The 17,356-nt window shown below is 45.5% G+C and overlaps 1 long non-coding RNA gene across 1 annotated transcript; it reads right to left on the bottom strand.

The window, feature by feature from the left end:
- Positions 1–754: 754 nt before the first annotated feature.
- On the bottom strand, positions 755–17,141 carry LOC129628886 (uncharacterized). The gene is made up of 3 exons (XR_008702960.1): positions 17,038–17,141; positions 1,090–1,163; positions 755–1,003 (listed from the first exon to the last, which is right to left on the bottom strand). It is a non-coding gene; the product is annotated as an uncharacterized LOC129628886 (long non-coding RNA).
- Positions 17,142–17,356: the final 215 nt, after the last annotated feature.

Genomic DNA, 17,356 nt, shown 5'->3' on the forward strand with positions numbered 1-17,356 from the left:
AGGGCCCTGGGACTGGAGAGTGTCTAAAGCCGGCTTCCCTCTTGTGAGTGTCCTCTTGGCTTGTCAGATGCCCCACTGGCAGCCGCTGCTGGCATCCCCATGATTCAGACTCTGCATCACTTTCCCACTGGCCACCCACCCCTAGGCCCACTCCACCAAGAGTCTCCCCATGGGATTTCCATTACAACCCCCTCAGGCATTGGCAGTGGATTCAGGCCAGATCTGTCTCCCATCAGTGCCTACAGGGTCCATAGAAAACACCCTTGTCTCTTTTGCTCTCATAAACCCCAACATACAGTCCAGCCCCAATGCAGCGGCAACTTCATTAGCTTCACAAATAATACAGTGGCCTGTCGGGCCTTCTTGCCTTTGAAGTTTTATGAGCAGGAGCCAGACGCCAGTGTCCTGGGTCCCCTAACTGTGGGAAAATAACAAGCACTCCAAGTGGTGCTTTCCTGTGATTTGAGGTGCAGGAAAGGAACCTCCACTGTTCCCCCTTGAGGGGAGGGGAAGCTCCAAGCATGGCCTCCTTCAGGCATCCTTGTCTAAAATCCTCTTGATTTCCAACAATCGGATAATATGTGATCTCCTCATTGTGGGTGAGGGATTTTGAGAGTTATGATAATGGATTTCCAGATAGCTCTTTTGTAAATTCTGCATGTAGCCTAGTGTGCTTCGATCAATTTAACACTCTGTAATAAAAGTGACAGATGCTTAATCAACTCAAGTTGTTTGAAGCAAAATGGAGGATTTAATGTAAGAACATTGGGATGTCTTCTGGAACCCAAGAGCAGATTCCTAAAACCCAGCTGGAGTTTAGGAATGACTAACCAGGGGCTCACATTTCCTCAGGACTCTCTCTGCATCTTGAATCACTCTTCTTCCCTGGTCTCTGCTTCATGCTGTCCTCTCTCTCTGCGAGTTCACTTCCTTCACTTCTCCAGTCTGGTTATAGGAAACATGGCTACAGGCAGCTCCCAAGATACACATCTCATTGTCGAGCCTCAAAAACAGAGAATTTCCACTCTTTCAGGCCAAAGAACAAAAAACCAGGGTAAAGAGACATATTTCATTAGTCAACGTGCTCACCTCAACCAATCAGCTCCACTTGGGTGCAGGAACTCATTGTCACATGGCAGCTCCTCAGGCAACCTGGTTGCTGCCTGAGATAAAAAAAATCTCAGAAGAAGGTGGCAGGTGCTAGGAGCCCCCTGGGCACATTTCCAGCTGTTCAGTCATTTGTGAACTTGTGCTATTTTGCCTGGTGGCTCAGACTCTGGATCTAGTAGGATTGGAAAGTAGTGATGGGGTTCTGGTTTATGCAAAAGTCCACAGGAACAGCCAACACAGTCAACAAAAGGGTCCGAAATGCAGTCCTTGGATGCAATCTCAAAAACGACAGAATGATCTGTTTGTTTCCAAGGCAAACCATTCAATATCACAGTAATCCCAGTCTATGCCCTGACCAGTAACACTGAAGAAGCTGAACAGTTCTATGAAGACCTGCAAGACCTTCTAGAACTAAGACCCAAAAGAGATGTCCTTTTCATTATAGGGGACTGGAATGCAAAAGTAGGAAGTCAAGAAATACCTGGAGTAACAGGCAAATTTGGCCTTGGAATACAGAATGAAGCAGGCCAAAGGCTAATAGAGTTTCACCAAGAGAACGCACTGATCATAGCAAACACCCTCTTCCAACAACACAAGATAAGACTCTACACATGGACATCACCAGATGGTCAACACCGAAATCAGATAGATTATATTCTTTGCAGCTACAGATGGAGAAGTCCTATACAGTCAGCAGAAACAAGACCAGAAGCTGACTGTGGCTCAGACCATGAACTCCTTATTGCCAAATTCAGACTTAAATTGAAGAAAGTAGAGAAAACCACTAGACCATTCAGGTATGACCTAAATCAACTTCCTTATGACTATATAGTGGAAGTGACAAATAGATTCAAGGGGTTATATCTGATAGACAGAATGCCTGATGAACTAAGGATGGAGGTTCATGACATTGTACAGGAGGCAAGGATCAAGATCATCCCCAAGAAAAAGAAATGCAAAAAAGCAAAACGGTTGTCTGAGGAGGCCTTTCAAATAGCTGTGAATAGAAGAGAAGCAAAGGCAAAGGAGAAAAGGAAAGATATCCCCATTTGAATGCAGAGTTCCAAAGAATAGCAAGGAGAGATAAGAAAGCCTTCCTCAGCAATCAATGCAAAGAAATAGAGGAAAACAACAGAATGGGAAAGACTAGAGATCTCTTCAAGAAAATTAGAGATACCAAGGGAACATTTCATGCAAAGATGGGCACAAAAAAGGAAGGAAACGGTATGGATCTAACAGAAGCAGAAGATATTAAGAAGAGATGGCAAGAATACACAGAAGAACTATGCAAAAAAGATCTTCACGACCAAGATAATCACGATGGTGTGATCACCAACCTAGAGACAGACATCCTGGAATGTGAAGTCAAGTGGGCCTTAGGAAGCATCACTAGGAACAAAGTTGCTGCTGCTGCTGCTGCTGCTGCTGCTAAGTCGCTTCAGTCGTGTCTGACTCTGCGACCCCATAGGCGGCAGCCCACCAGGCTCCCCCGTCCCTGGGATTCTCCAGGCAAGAACACTGGAGTGGGTTGCCATTTCCTTCTTCAATGCATGAAAGTGAAAAGTGAAAGTGAAGTCACTCAGTCGTGTCCAACTCCTAGCGACCCCATGGACTGCAGCCTACCAGGCTCCTCCATCCATGGGATTTTCCAGGCAAGAGTACTGGGGTGGGGTGCCATTGCCTTCTCCAATGAACAAAGCTAAAGGAGCTCAATTCCAGTTGAGCTATTTCAAATCCCCAAAGATGATGCTGTGAAAGTGCTGTACTCAATATGCCCAGCAAATTTGGAAAACTCAGCAGTGGCCACACGACTGGAAAAGGTCAGTTTTCATTCCAATCCCAAAGAAAGGCAATGCCAAAGAATGCTCAAACTACCACACAATTGCACTCTTCTCACAGGCTAGTAAAGTAATGTTCAAAATTCTCCAAGCCAGGCTTCAACATACATGAACCGTGAACCTCCAGATGTTCAAGCTGAATTTAGAAAAGGCAGAGGAATCAGAGATCAAATTGTTAACATCTGTTGGATCATCAAAAAAACAAGAGAGTTCCAGAAAAACATCTACTTCTGCTTTATTGACTATGCCAAAGCCTTTGACTGTGTGGACCACAACAAACTCTGGAAAATTCTTAAACAGATGGGAATACCAGACTACCTGACCTGCCTCTTGAGCAATCTGTATGCAGGTCAGGAAGCAACAGTTAGAACTGGACATGGAACAACAGACTGGTTCCAAATTGGGAAAGGAGTACGTCAAGGCTGTATATTGTCACCCTGCTTATTTAACTTATATGCAGAGTACATCATGAATAATGCTGGGCTGGAAGAAGCACAAGCTGGAATCAAGATTACTGGGAGAAATATCAATAACCTCAGATATGCAGATGACACCACCCTTGTGGCAGAAAGTGAAGAAAAACTAAAGAGCCTCTTGATGAAAGTGAAAGAGGAAAGTGAAAAAGTTGGCTTAAAACTCAGCATTCAGAAAACTAAGATCATGGCATCTGGTCCCATCACTTAGTGGCAAATAAATAGATGGGGAAAAAGTGCAAACAGTGACAGACTTTATTCTTTTGGGCTCCAAAATCACTGCAGATGGTGACTGCAGCTATGAAATCAAAAGACGCTTTCTCCTTGGAAGAAAAGTTATGACAAACCTAGAAAGCATATTAAAAACAGAGACATTACTGTGCCAACAAAGGTCCATCTAGTCAAAGCTATGGTTTTTCCAGTAGTCATGTATGGATGTGAGAGTTGGACTATAAAGAAAGCTGAGCGCCAAAGAATTGATGCTTTTGAACAGTGGTGTTGGAGAAGACTCTTGAGAGTCCTTGGACTGCAAGGAGATTTAACCAGTGAATTCTAAAGGAAATCGGTCTTGAATATTCATTGGAAGGACTGATGCTGAAGCTGAAACTCCAATACTTTGGCTACTGATGGGAAGAACTGACTCATTGGAAAAGACCCTGATGGTGGGAAAGATTGAAGACAGGAGGAGAAGGGGATGACAGAGGATGAGATGGTTGAATGGCATCACCAGCTCAACGGGCATGAGTTTGAGTAAACTCTGGGAGTTGGCGATGGACAGGGAGATCTGGTGTGCTGCAGTCCATGGACTCACAGAATCAGACACAACTGAAGCGACTTAGCAGCAGCAGCAGCAGCACAATGCTTTGCACATAGAAGATCCTCAGTGACGTTTGTTGATTGTCTCGGAGACACTGAGACATATTCTTATGTCCTGGCTCCGTAATGTCTGTGCATTACCTCCATGTGCTGGGCCACCTCGCCTTCCACTCCCGTCTGCCCAGCTGACCTATAGCCGACCTGTGTGCACTGTAGTCCTCAAGGACTGGGATTTGCCCCAAGGGGTATCCCCAGAGCTATTCGCTCAGGGGATTTCACTCCTTTGTTTTATTTTCAAAGGAGTTAGAGCTCAGAAAGGACTTTCTCAAAGCCAGGGGTTGGGGAGAACCAGAGAAGGACAATGACTCTGAAATCACCCTGAGTTTAGGCTTGCTCATCCTGGGCATTTACAGAGAAGAGGCATACTGGGGATGAATACTTGATATCCTCTAGGAACATGGAGCCGAGAAAAGTCTAGGGAGAAGGTCAGAGGGAGCAGTCTAATGAGGCAGAAACTTATTCTGAATTAGGCTTTAGAAAGAAGCCAAAACTGGGAAAGCATACCATTATTTAAAAATCCCATTAAGACTCTGTAGCGGGGGGGACTTGCTAATTTCAGGAAATGACTGAGTAGTTGTAAGTACCCAAAATTAATTGATGGTTTTAAGGAAGGAATAGAGTGTAGGTAACACTGCGTCATAAACCCATCACCAGAGAAGAGGAAGACTATTAATTCTCATGATTCCTCATACCACAAGACAGAAAAGTAATAGTTCAAGTTGTGTATGATGAAATCTAATGCTGTGGCATAACTTCTTCTCATCGATTGGTTCCCAGCCTCTCTGTCCGGTGATTTATAGGAATAACGGGGAGGGAGTGCTCACTGCAGAATGGCCAGGGCTGGGGAGGTTTCTGCGTGATATTGGTTTCCAGAGTTAATAGATTTTCAATTATGGCCCATGAAATCCTGTTACGCTCCTAGAGGCAGCAAACCTGAAATGCAGCCATACCTGGCTCACCAAATGCCACCTACCACTCCACCCTAGGCAGCTGAGAAGATGGGAGAAGATCCTGCTCAGGTCAGTAACCCAGGGACACATCTACCTGAAGGGGATCTCAGTCCCATCTTTCATCGGTGGAAACCTCATGGCCCCAAACTACTCATTCCAGCACCCCTGAGGCTGAAAATCTGGAAATTTTTAGCCTCACAGAACCAGAGTTAGACCTCTTCTACCCAGTGTAACGTGTAGCCTAGGAGAGATTTCATTTAAAAAGCTGAGTCTAGAATAGCAAGCGGGTGATCTTAACAGGAGTCACAGCCTAGAGTCTAATCAGAAAGGAGATAGTCAAAGACGGCTCGGGCCTGGGCACTAAGAAAACAGGGAGGCATCAGCATCTGACCAGAATTCCCTAGAAAGGAAGCACAACCATTTCGTTAACTTTGTATGCTCAGCATCTAGCACACAAATGGGCACAAACGGGCCCTCCAATAGTGATTGAATAAATGAATGAAAGAAGTCTGTAGAGTCTGCTACAGGAATAGCCAGGAGACCTTTGTCGCTCACCGAACATTCACACATTTTCCACCTTCCCAGCCCCCTTGCAGGTGACCGGGGCCATTGACTAGAGTAGGCCAGGGGACTGTGAGTAGAAGTGACATAGGATATTTAAGCTTCAGTGCACCAATCTCCAGAGATCTCTTCCTTTGCAATCATGACGGTGGAGGTCACTTGTTTCAGATGATACATTTCAAGATGCAGGGAGTTCTGTCAACCGGGGTTCTTTGATGTCCACATGGAGCAGAGCTCCATCCTCCCCTTGTTATTGGGTGATCAGTGTTGGGTAAGCAATGTGAGTAAGAAATATACCTGTGTTGTGTTTAGTCACTTTTTTTTCCTTAGCCAATTCTGAAAAAATAGAGTAGATTTACCAATTGCCTTAGCTCAGGCTGCTATGACAAAATACTGTAGATTTGGTGAATTAAACAGCAGACATTTAATTCCCATAGTGCTGGAGGCTCAGAAGTCCAAGACTGAGGTACTGGCAGATTTGGCGTCTGGTGAGAACCCTCTTCCTGGGTTGCAGACAGTTGCCTGCTCGTTGTGTGCTCACATGCTCACCTTTCCTTGGTGCGTGCACTTGGAGAAAGAACTCTGGTCCCTCTGCTTATGAGGACACTAATACCGATATGGGGGCTCCACCTTATGTATATGTAATTACCCCTCAAAGGATCACCTCCTTATACCATTGCACTGGTGGATGGGGCTTTGGCATATGAATTTGGGGTGGGATTAAAAGATGCTTACTCCTTGGAAGAAAAGTTATGACAAACCTAGATAGCATATTCAAAAGCAGAGACATTACTTTGCCAACAAAGGTCCGTCTAGTCAAGGCTATGGTTTTTCCTGTGGTCATGTATGGATGTGAGAGTTGGACTGTGAAGAAGGCTGAGCGCCGAAGAATTGATGGTTTTGAACTGTGGTGTTGGAGAAGACTTCTGAGAGTCCCTTGGACTGCAAAGAGATCCAACCAGTCTATTCTGAAGGAGATCAGCCCTGGGATTTCTTTGGAAGGAATGATGCTAAAGCTGAAACTCCAGTACTTTGGCCACCTCATGCGAAGAGTTGACTCATTGGAAAAGACTCTGATGCTGGGAGGGATTGAGGGCAGGAGGAGAAGGGGAGGACAGAGGATGAGATGGCTGGATGGCATCACTGACTCGATGGACGTGAGTTTGAGTGAACTCCGGGTGTTGGTGATGGACAGGGAGGCCTGGTGTGCTGCGATTCATAGGGTCACAAAGAGTCGGACACGACTGAGCGACTGAACTGAACTGAGACATATTCAGTCCATAACACCAGTTCAATCCAGTGGCTTCCTTACAACCCTCTTTTTGCACCCTCTTGCAAAAAGGCCTCTCTCTTTGAAAGTTAGGTCATCTGGTTCACTGTCCTTTAACTCTCTTATTCATCTTTGTCACCCTTGTCCTCCATCTTCCTTTCACTCCCCTCATTCATTACAGATTTTATTAGCTGGCTCAGAAATATCTCTTCCTCTCAGCTCCTGTCACCATGCTGTTTCACATCTATACCAACTATCCATCCAAAGTCTTATCTCTAAAGTTCCTTGACATCATCAACTCCAACAACACTCACTAGCTCCATTCCATATTAGCTTCAACCAACCCTCCTATGGCTACACTCTGGATCTTCTCATCATATAACTCTCCCACCTTTAGAAATGCAAATGCCAGTAGATGAATTTTTTTCCCCTCCCTCATCCTACCACTCTGCTGTTAGACCTCATTGAGATCTTCAGTCCTTCAAGTCCAACCTATGCATCTGCCTCCCCTACTAGACCCTAAGCTCCCTGAAGTCACAGCTGTGTTATACTCTCATCACTTATGGCAATGCATGGTCCAGGGAGTAGTGCAGAAAATATTCATGAAAAATGAATGAGTGAAGTGGCTGCCACTGCACACCTGGTGGGTCCTCCCCACAGCCTCTTAAAGGTGTTGTTTGGTAAATGACATTGTAGATTCCCCTCAAGGGTATTTGGACAGAAACCACAAGGTTAGAATTCTAATTCTGGATTCATTGCCAGTGATCTACACGGTCTTGGACAAGTCCCTTGCCTTCTCCCTGAATCTCAGCTTCCTTTTGTCTTTTTCTGCTGAATTATTAAGAATCAAATGAAATCATGAACATGAGAGTGACTTGAAAATGTGAAGAACTCTATAGAAATGTAAGAAATATTATGCTAATACCAATGAGCTTTTTATTTCTCAGGGTGTACTGTGCAGATTCACATTCTACTTTAGGGAGGAAAAGCTATGAAAATGTTGGGGGAACCAAGTGCCCAGAAAGCCAAAGATGAACCATCAGGTTTTCAGATCAGCACAACCTGTTTCTTCCAGCTTCTGTGATTCCTTCATTTACCAAACAGTCATCAATTTCCTCTTATTTTCAGTTACTCAGTATAATACAGGCCTGCCTTCGGGGAGCTCTGTCTTTTGGGGGAAAGAGATGAGTACGGAAATGCTGGATCCTGGGAGTGGAGGAAGCTTTAGTTATCTGGAGGGAGAGGGGGACACAGAGTTTCACAGAGGAGGGGGTCCACGCTCTCCTCATGGCACAGTGCCAGCTCTCCTGGGGACACGGCCATTAGGCCAGGATCTGGGGGTACAGGTGCCTGGGACTGAAAACAGCTAGGGCTTGAGCTCCTTTCCTTAACTCCTCCCCCAGGCTACTCCCTTGCCCTGACGCTACCTGGATGTAGCCCCAGATGTCCCAGCTATTCCTCCCCCTGGTCCTGTGGGGTACAGTCCACTGTGTGCCTCTCTGTGAATTATACCCAGACCGTCTGAGACCAAATTCTGCTTTCTTCTCCCCCGCCACACTGCCTATAGTACTTGAAAAAGACGTAGTGTCAGAACCTGAGAAGGAGGATGGGGGTCTCCCACAGCATCCGTGATTGCTTTCGGAGCCCTAGGGCAGGGTTACTATCCAGGTGAGGAGGCTGCCTCCAACCAGAATCCACTCTGTACTGGTGGTTCCCTGCAGTGCAGACCAAACAGATCTATACCTCATTATGCCAGATCCCCCGGCCCCGTGTGGTTGAAACGAAATGCTGTCTCCCCAAGAGCTGCACACAGGCCCTGCATTCCCAGCTGCCCAGGCAGGACCAGGGATGACAGGGAGAGTGGAAATGACTCCCAGCAATGACAACCTGACCAAGCAAGCATGCCCCAAGAATCTGCTGCATAAGGGCTGGACGGGCTGTGCTCCCAAGTTCAAGGGGCTTGGGTCTTCCTCTCTGGACTTTTGAGCAAGCATGGCTCTGTCTCATATAACATATATATATATATATATATGTGTGTGTTATACATATATATATATACATATATATGTAGGGGGTACCTTCACCCCACTTCCTCCTGGGGTCCTCAGACTCAGCCATTTAACTGGCACAGGGTTGCAGAGCATAGTTTGAACAAACAGCTGGGGCATTTTTAGTAACCTGCAGACAGAAGGAATTATGGCCTCAAAGTTAATCTCTATTTTTCTTCACTCCTATCCTAGCCCTTTCGACTCTCTCCCCAAATGTGTGTGGGAGTTGGCAGAGGGTAGCTGGGGGCAGGAGGTGGGGTAGGGAATAATCAGATGTAACTTTTGATATAAAAGTCAGCATTTTTAATGACACTCCACTCCTTTCTCTACCTTTTCTACTTGTAACTATGGAAACTCATAATATATAACACAAGGGGGATGATTTTAGAAACAAAATATAATCTGTTTTCATGAATCGCATACTCTGCTTCCTCTTCTGCCTGCCCCTCCTTACTGGTAACTGATGTACATTCGGCTTTCATGGCTCATCAGAGAAGCGGCCATGCCATCAAAACCCACAGCGAACTCGCCTTGGAGTTCATCTCGGAGCCTTCTCAGTGCTTGTGACCCTGTCTGTATGGACTTTATGATGGAAAAACTCAGCCTTGTCCTTCCTATGCAGAGAGAAACCCATTTTTTCCTCCTATTTCTCTTCCCTGAGAGTCTCCTTCACGGCTCACACAGAACACTTTTGACACTTTTGGTCACCAAGTACGTGGAGAGTTTTCCCGGTAAGAAGCAATTCCCTGTCTTCCCACCACTGTGCCACCAGCTGAGTGCCCTATTCAACCTAACTCTGGCGCTGCCCTACCAGGAGGCAGATCAGATTCCACGGGTTGAGGGTTTACTCCTATAAGATGCCCCTCCCATTTCGGATGCCAATCACAGGCCCTGATCCCCGCCTGTGCTTCCGACTGACTGGCTATAGATCTGAGGTTCTGACCTCTTCTTCGGGTTTGATTAATTTGCTAGAGTTGCACATGGAGCTCAGAAAAACAGTTTGTGCTTACCAGTTTCCTGTAAAAGGATACGATAAAGGACCAGGTGAGCATCCAGATGGAAGGGGTGCACAGGCCAGGTGTGGGGCAGGAGGTGGCGCTCCCCTGCCCTCTCCAAGTGTACCACCTCCCATACCTCCATGGGTTCCCCAGCCCAGAAGCTCTCTGAATCCCTGTACTTCGGGGATCTTATGGAGGCCTCATCACTTAGGTGTGTGTGTTTGTATTAGCCACTCAGTCATGTCCAACTCTCTGTGACCTCATGGACTGTAGCCCTCCAGGCTCCTCTGTCCATAGAGTTTTCCAGGCAAGAATATTGGAGTGGGTTGCCAGTTCCTTCTCCTGGGATCTTCCCAACCCAGGGATCGAACCCAGGTCTGCTGCATTGCAGGCGATTTCTTTACCGACTGAGCTACCAGGAAAGCCACTTAGGCAGGATCAATCATGAATTCCATTTTCAGCCTTTATCCCTTCTCAAGAGAATGGGGGCTAAGCTTGAAAATGCCAAGCTTCTTATCATGGTTTGGTCTTTCTGGTGAGGAGCCCTCATTCAAGAGCCATCCAGAAGCCCCCCTGCCACCTCTACAGTCTCATTGCCTCATTAGGATAAAAGATACACCCATCACCTAGGAAACTGTGAGGGTTTCTGGAGTGCTGTGTCAGGGACGGGGTCAAAGACAAATACCAGAACAAGAGATGCTCCTGGTATTATTATCACTTAGGAAATTACAGGGGTTTTAAAAGGGAGCTCTGTGCCTGGAACTGGGAACAGAGACCAATGTATATCTTTTTATTACTTTACAGGTTGAAAGAAGGGTGTCCCTGCCTGGAGATGGGGTACCACAATGCCTCTGATTTCCCCAAGGGGACAACTTTCCAGAATTCAGACAAGTCTGAGATGTGAGAGTACACACACCCCTTTCTCATCCCCAGTGAGAGGGTGACCCAGGCATGAAGCAAGTACACAACAGTAATGGCCTCCACAAAGCTTAGAATCACGGGGTCCACGTATCTGCAGATATTATGCAAGGGATGTGCTTCTCAGGATAACAAACCTCAGGGAATAGGGCACCAAGCCTCAAGTTGTAGTATAAATACATGTTTTACTTCTCCTATCAACTTTACTGGATGATCATTGATTCAGTTATTTTTATATTAAAACAGATATAGGTTATCAGGAAGAATGCAAAATTCTGAAGAATTTTTCTGGTGCTCTAGGAGCAAATTAAAAATAATTTGTGCCTGAAACAGGCAGCTTCAGGTTACATCCCAGAACTCTAAGGATTCTCTTTTATTCTCTACCAGGAATATTTCACTAAAAAGTTGAGAGGTTCTGCCAAGCTGTCCACACCTCCTTGACAAAACGATTCACCTTTCCAAGGATCCATGGGAACTATTCTGTAGCATCTTGGCAAACCTAATTTTGTGCCAATTTTCAGATGTCTCAGGTTCAAAGCCTGCCTCTCTAGAATGCAGGAGACTAGTCTAACAGCATCTGAGACTTGAAGTTCCTCTCTGCTCCCCTGCAAAGATCCCAGGATGCTCTCACTCACCTTACCAGACTTACAATTGAAAGGTGGAGTTCTGAGAAGATGCAATTACCCCTAAATGCCTGCACGTTACCCACTAAATTGTGGAAACTCAATCATAGTCATTTGAAGGGCCTCAGCATGGAGCCAAGAACAGAATCAATATTCATTTTCTTTCCATGGAAAAGAAACGACAGAGGAAGTTGTCCAACAGGGCAGCCTTTTCATTTTAGCACCACTGATTTATCGGTCATTTGACAGGTGGACCTGAATTCCAGGCCTGACTCCCTCATGGCCTCCCTGTCCTGCCCATTCCCCACAAAGGAGACTGTAAGCTGTTCCCACAGATCCTTCCAGTAGCACCTGGGCCTTAGTCCAGGCTGAGCTGAGGTTTCTGGCTCTCAAGATCTCTGCATCTTGCTGCTTCTCTGCAAGCTTGCCATTCTTTGTTTAAAAAGATAGGTAAGCCCTCAGTCCTAACCACTTCTTCAGGTCTCCATTATTTTCCTATAAAGGGTCCCGTGTGCTATAAAAATATTACGTAAGAGTTCCATGCTTTTCTCCTGTTTAACCTGTCTTATGTCAGCTTTATTACCAGGTGAGCAACAGAACCAAAGAGAATGTTGGAAAAAACAATTTTTCTCCTATATACACACTTGGAGGGCTTCCCAGGTGGTGCTAGCGGTAAAGAACCCACCTGCCAATGCAGAGATACAGGTTCAATCCCTGGTTCAGGAAGATCCCCTGGAGAAGGAAATAGCAACCCACTCCAGTATTTTTGTCTGGGAAATCCCATGGACAGAGGAGCCTGCATGCTACAGTCCATGGAGTCGCACAGAATCCTTTGCAACCCAGTCATACAGACTGAAGCAATTTAGCCCACACGCACACACACATACACACTTGGATCTTTTTAGAACCAGGCTTGACCACTCTGGTTCTTCCTGTTTCGTTTTGCACCTGGGAGGCAGAGGCAGGCCTCCACCCCACGCCCTGTGGCTGATCAGATGAATATACATGGAGGTCAGTCTAGTCTCCTACTCTCTCTCCCTGTAGGTCAGGGCAAGTGTGATCTGTGTCCCAGGAATCAGTTTCAAGATTTGGCCCGAGCCACAGTCTCCAGTCAGTTTTTGCTAATGTTTGACACAGCCATGCTGTTTAATCAAGTGATTCTTCTTTTCCCATTCAATGGTTGTTCTTTGTACACAGACACTTGTGTGCACCTCCCTAGTAGGGAGGAGGTCAGTGACACCCTGGACCCCAACAATGATGGTCACTAACATGAGAACTTGGACAGACTGCAAGGATTACAAGAAACTTCGCCATTCAAACTGGTATGCGCTTCACAGCGGCAGTGGCAAGGTCCATTTGGTCTTATTTCCATTTATCAAATGAGGAATCTCAATGCTAGAGATTCAAAGTCAACTGATGATGATCAAAACAGCTAGTCAATGCAGAGCAAGGCTTGGGGATCCAGGCTTTGGAAGCAGGAAATACAGTGGAAATGCTGCAGGCAGAACGATATCTGAATACCAGCTCCCAGCTACCTCGCTTTCATGCCAGGATTCATTCTGTGTGTGTGTGTGGAAGTGGGAAGGGCCACCCCGACCTTGTCTTTCAGCTCCCACATAGCTTTTCATCCCCCTCTGCTGCACACCATCGTCCCTCCAGTCCCCACAATGCCAGCCTCATTTCCCCCAGAGAACCTCATTCTCTGGATCAGAGATTGAATCAGGAGGAGCCCAAGGGAAAAGAGCTTTAAAACAAGAATATCCATCTGGTCCCCATTCAGAAATAGGGACAGGGGAGGGGAGGGGATCTGGGATCTTCCCATGAGCCTCTGCAGCAGGGACCCTTCTCCATCCCCAGTCTCCATTGTTAGGCAAACAAAGTCCTTGGTACTGGGGTGGTTTCAGTGCAAATTGAAAGGAGTCTCCATCTGTTAGTTTATTCATTGCGGAGTTTTGTTTTGTTTTTCTTTTTCCTTTTTGGACTCCCCATGTTTCATACTTGCTAATGAGCAGATCAAATAGCATTAGGGGCTGTGGGCACGAGGCAGCCTTGCTCTGCCAGGAGCCCTAGCACGCTCTCCTCGAAGAGACACCCCTCCCCCTCCCATTCTCGATTTGCATTCCTGCTGCCTCCATTCTCATAGAAAAAACTGGAATTAGCATGTTGCTCATTTCAAGTTCAATTCCAGCTCCCACTCCCATCCCAATATCCCAGGTCCCCAGTCCAGGATGTGGTAAGGGATATGGCTGGAGGGATATGAGGCATACACTCCAGGTGGTCCCTTGCTCAAGGTCTCTAGAGAGAAACTGAAACTTAGCAGCAGCTTCTGAGCTCTGCTCCCTGCCTGGAGGTCAGCCCTGTGATCGAGGAGGGACACAGGAACCTCAGACCTCCTCTGCCTTGGTTCTGTCCCAGTCCTAAAAATGCTTGCCCACACAGTCTCTCCAGACAGTTTGGATGAGCAGAGAGGGAGGAGGGGTAGGACTCTGGAGCAACTGTGAAAATACCAGCAATGATAAGAACAATGAAAATAATCAAGGCCACTGTTAATATTGGCCATGATATCCAAACACTCATTTAAAAATTCTAATTCATATCAAAACCGTTCAAAATAAACAGTATCATAATGCTTTTAAGTGCAAGTATCTCAAAACACAACTCTAACAGGCTAACAACAACAACAACAAAAGATGAGGGAGGTAGATCGATTTATGTGACTGAAAAAATCCAGTCCAGGGATTTTAGGTGTCAGGCTCCTTTGGATTGAACAGCTAAGATGATGTCCTCAGGACTTGGTTACTCTTCCTCTCTCCTCTCTGCTTTTTCTGGTTTGAAATCACTCTGAGACAGCATTCCTCAATTCAGTAGATCCGAGCAGTCCAGACTTACCTCAAGAGGAAATTAAAATCTCTTTCTAGATAATTTGAATTCAAGTGCTGGGTCCAATTTTTACTGGTGTGGATAGGGTCACATGATCCCCCATGAACCAATCACTGTATTGGGAGATACCATGCCCACTACTTTTATGTATTTCTTTATAATTGAAGTGTAGTTGATTTACAATGTGTTAATTTCAGATGTATAGTTAAGTGATTCTTTTTCAGATTTTTTTCCATTATAGGTTTTTATAAGATACTGAATACAGTTTCCTGTGCTCTACAGTAGGTCTTCGTTGTTTATATTATATATAGCAGTGTGCATATGTTAATCCCAAACTCCTAATTTTTATTTCTTCCCCTCCCCCTTTGGTAACCATGTTTGCTTTCTATGCCAGTGAGTCTATTTCTGTTTTGTAAATAAGTTCATTTATATCTTTTTTTTTTAGGTTCCACATGTATGCATGCATGCTCAGTTGCGTCTGACTCTCTGCAAACCCATGGACTATAGCTTGCCCGTGCCAGACTCCTCTGCCCATGGGAATCTCCAGACAAGAATACTGGAGTGGGCTGCCATTTCCTCCTCCACAGGATCTTCCCAACCCAGAGACTGAACCTGAGTCTCCTGTGTCTCCTGCACTGGCATGCAGATTCTTTACCACTGTGCCTTCGATTCTACAACAATGCCCATTGCTACCAGGACAAGCCTGGATCACGTGTGCATCTCTGGAGAGAAAGAGTGTGACCTCAGTGCCCCCTACCCTTGCAAAACACCAGGCTGTGTGTCAGTGGGGGGGATTTTCAAAAGAAAATTAGGTTCCTGATACAAAAGAAAGAAGAACAGTTATTAGACGGCAAAGACAATAAACATCCATTGCAGATGCCACGCCCTTTTACAAATTAAAAAAAAAAAAAAAAACTCAGAAAGGTACATCATTTTCCTAAGGTCAAATAGTGAGTAAACTTCAAATTGGTATTCAAATCTAGATCTGATCACCTGCAAAGCCATATACTGTAGGCAGTCCTTCCTACTACATTGAGTATCAAGGGGAAAGGGAGATAGAAAAGAAAGGAAGGGTGTCAGAAGCAGGGAAATGTACAGAAAAGAAAAAACTGTCCTGAATTAATTCAGATTAAGCTCACAAAATGCCCTGATATAGTAAAACTATGTCATGAGAGGAGGGGGAAACTCATTAACCTGTTGGAACTGACTATCTCATGATGAAAATAAATACTCTTATAGTCTAGAGCAAGAAGGTATCTTAGGTGATTTCAGATCACCTGGGCTCATGTGAACCTGGCACAGTTCCTTATCATCTCCTCCTTTATCTGTCCTCTCAATAGGTACAAAGGCCATGGGTCACCTGGAAGTTGGCAGGATCCCTCTTCTTCTGCCTTGAAGAGATGTGTGTTCTCTTCACATAGATTAACGAAGAAAAATAAGAGAATTAACTTTTATAATCCTCTGTGCCTCTGTTTGTCTTGGCCACTGGTACTCCATAAATATCTTTAATACTGTTAATACCCAATGCTGCCTCAGTTAAGTCCTTACAGTGGAGGCTGGGGTGCCCTCAACCCTGTCTCTGCCATTTTACCTTCATGCATCTTTTTTGTGTTCTTTGACTACAAGCAACAGAAACCCCCTCTGGCTAACTTAAGTTGAAGGGTGTACGATAGTTACAGAACACACAGAAAATCTGAGCGACTTGGCTTCAGGAAGGACAGAAAGCAGGACAACTCCATGGATACAGGAGGATGAAAGTCATCAGGGTAACCCAACTGAGCGGGCAAATTAGAGTGGATTTAACCCGCCCTCTGATCATCAAGACTTGTCTCTCTGTATAGGCTTTTGTCTGCCTGGAAAAAAAGGGTGCCTTTTTCTTTGCTCAAAGATGTCTCAAATCCCGTTGCTGTGTGCCTTTTGTAAGTATCACAAAAGGCTGGCAGTGGCCACAGATGTAATAAACAATCTTCTCAGGTTGCTGCCATAAAAAATACATCAACGCCAACAATTTGTGATCTTGTGTATTTCTACTCACAGTTCAGATTCTAAGGAGAGATTGACTAGTTTGAGCCACTGATAGACAGTTTCATGAAACTTCAGGGAGTCAGGAGTTGAAAGGATGGAGTGGAAGGGGAGAGAGAACTCAACACCCCAAATCAGCATTCTTTCTCAAAGAAGGAAAAAATATTGCTGGGCAGACCATACCAATGGGTGTCCACCACACCCGTGAGCTGAACAGGAAGTAAGTGCTCTCCCTTACTCAAGGCTGCTGTGTCACCAAACTGGAAGGAATCAACTACAGTGAACCTTGTGTGTATGGTACCCCCTGTGGAGCTGTCCAATACCCCTTGCCCTTTCCCTAGACGCCTCCCGCCTTACCAGTCTTTCCAGATATAACAGATTTTGAGCTACAGTTCTTTTGCTGAAAGCTCAGATAGATCTCTCAGCCTAGCATGCTGTAGGAAGGATAACTAGCTTATAACTCGTCCTACCTTGCTGCTTCTTCTTCATCATCCAAGGAAAGGAGGCCCGTGTCTTCAGAAGTCTTCCCCACTTGGGTGACCTCTTGCACCCTCTCTTTCAAGCTCTCTAATCTGCATCCCATGCTCCTCCCTCTGGAAACCACCTCTGCTTCACTGAAGGAAGATGTCTCTCCTCTTTTGCCTCTTGTGTCTTGCAAACTCAAGAGTCTTTGGTTCAATAGAATGCAAACAAAAGTTTTCTTCTAGTTTCATGAGGAATGGAAGGAGTGAATGCTCTAACCACAGTCTGCTCTTCCTTGCTAGTTATCTTCAAAGCAAAAACACTAAT

Source organism: Bubalus kerabau, chromosome 15, assembly GCF_029407905.1.
Source record: "Bubalus kerabau isolate K-KA32 ecotype Philippines breed swamp buffalo chromosome 15, PCC_UOA_SB_1v2, whole genome shotgun sequence".
NCBI lineage: Eukaryota > Metazoa > Chordata > Mammalia > Artiodactyla > Bovidae > Bubalus > Bubalus kerabau.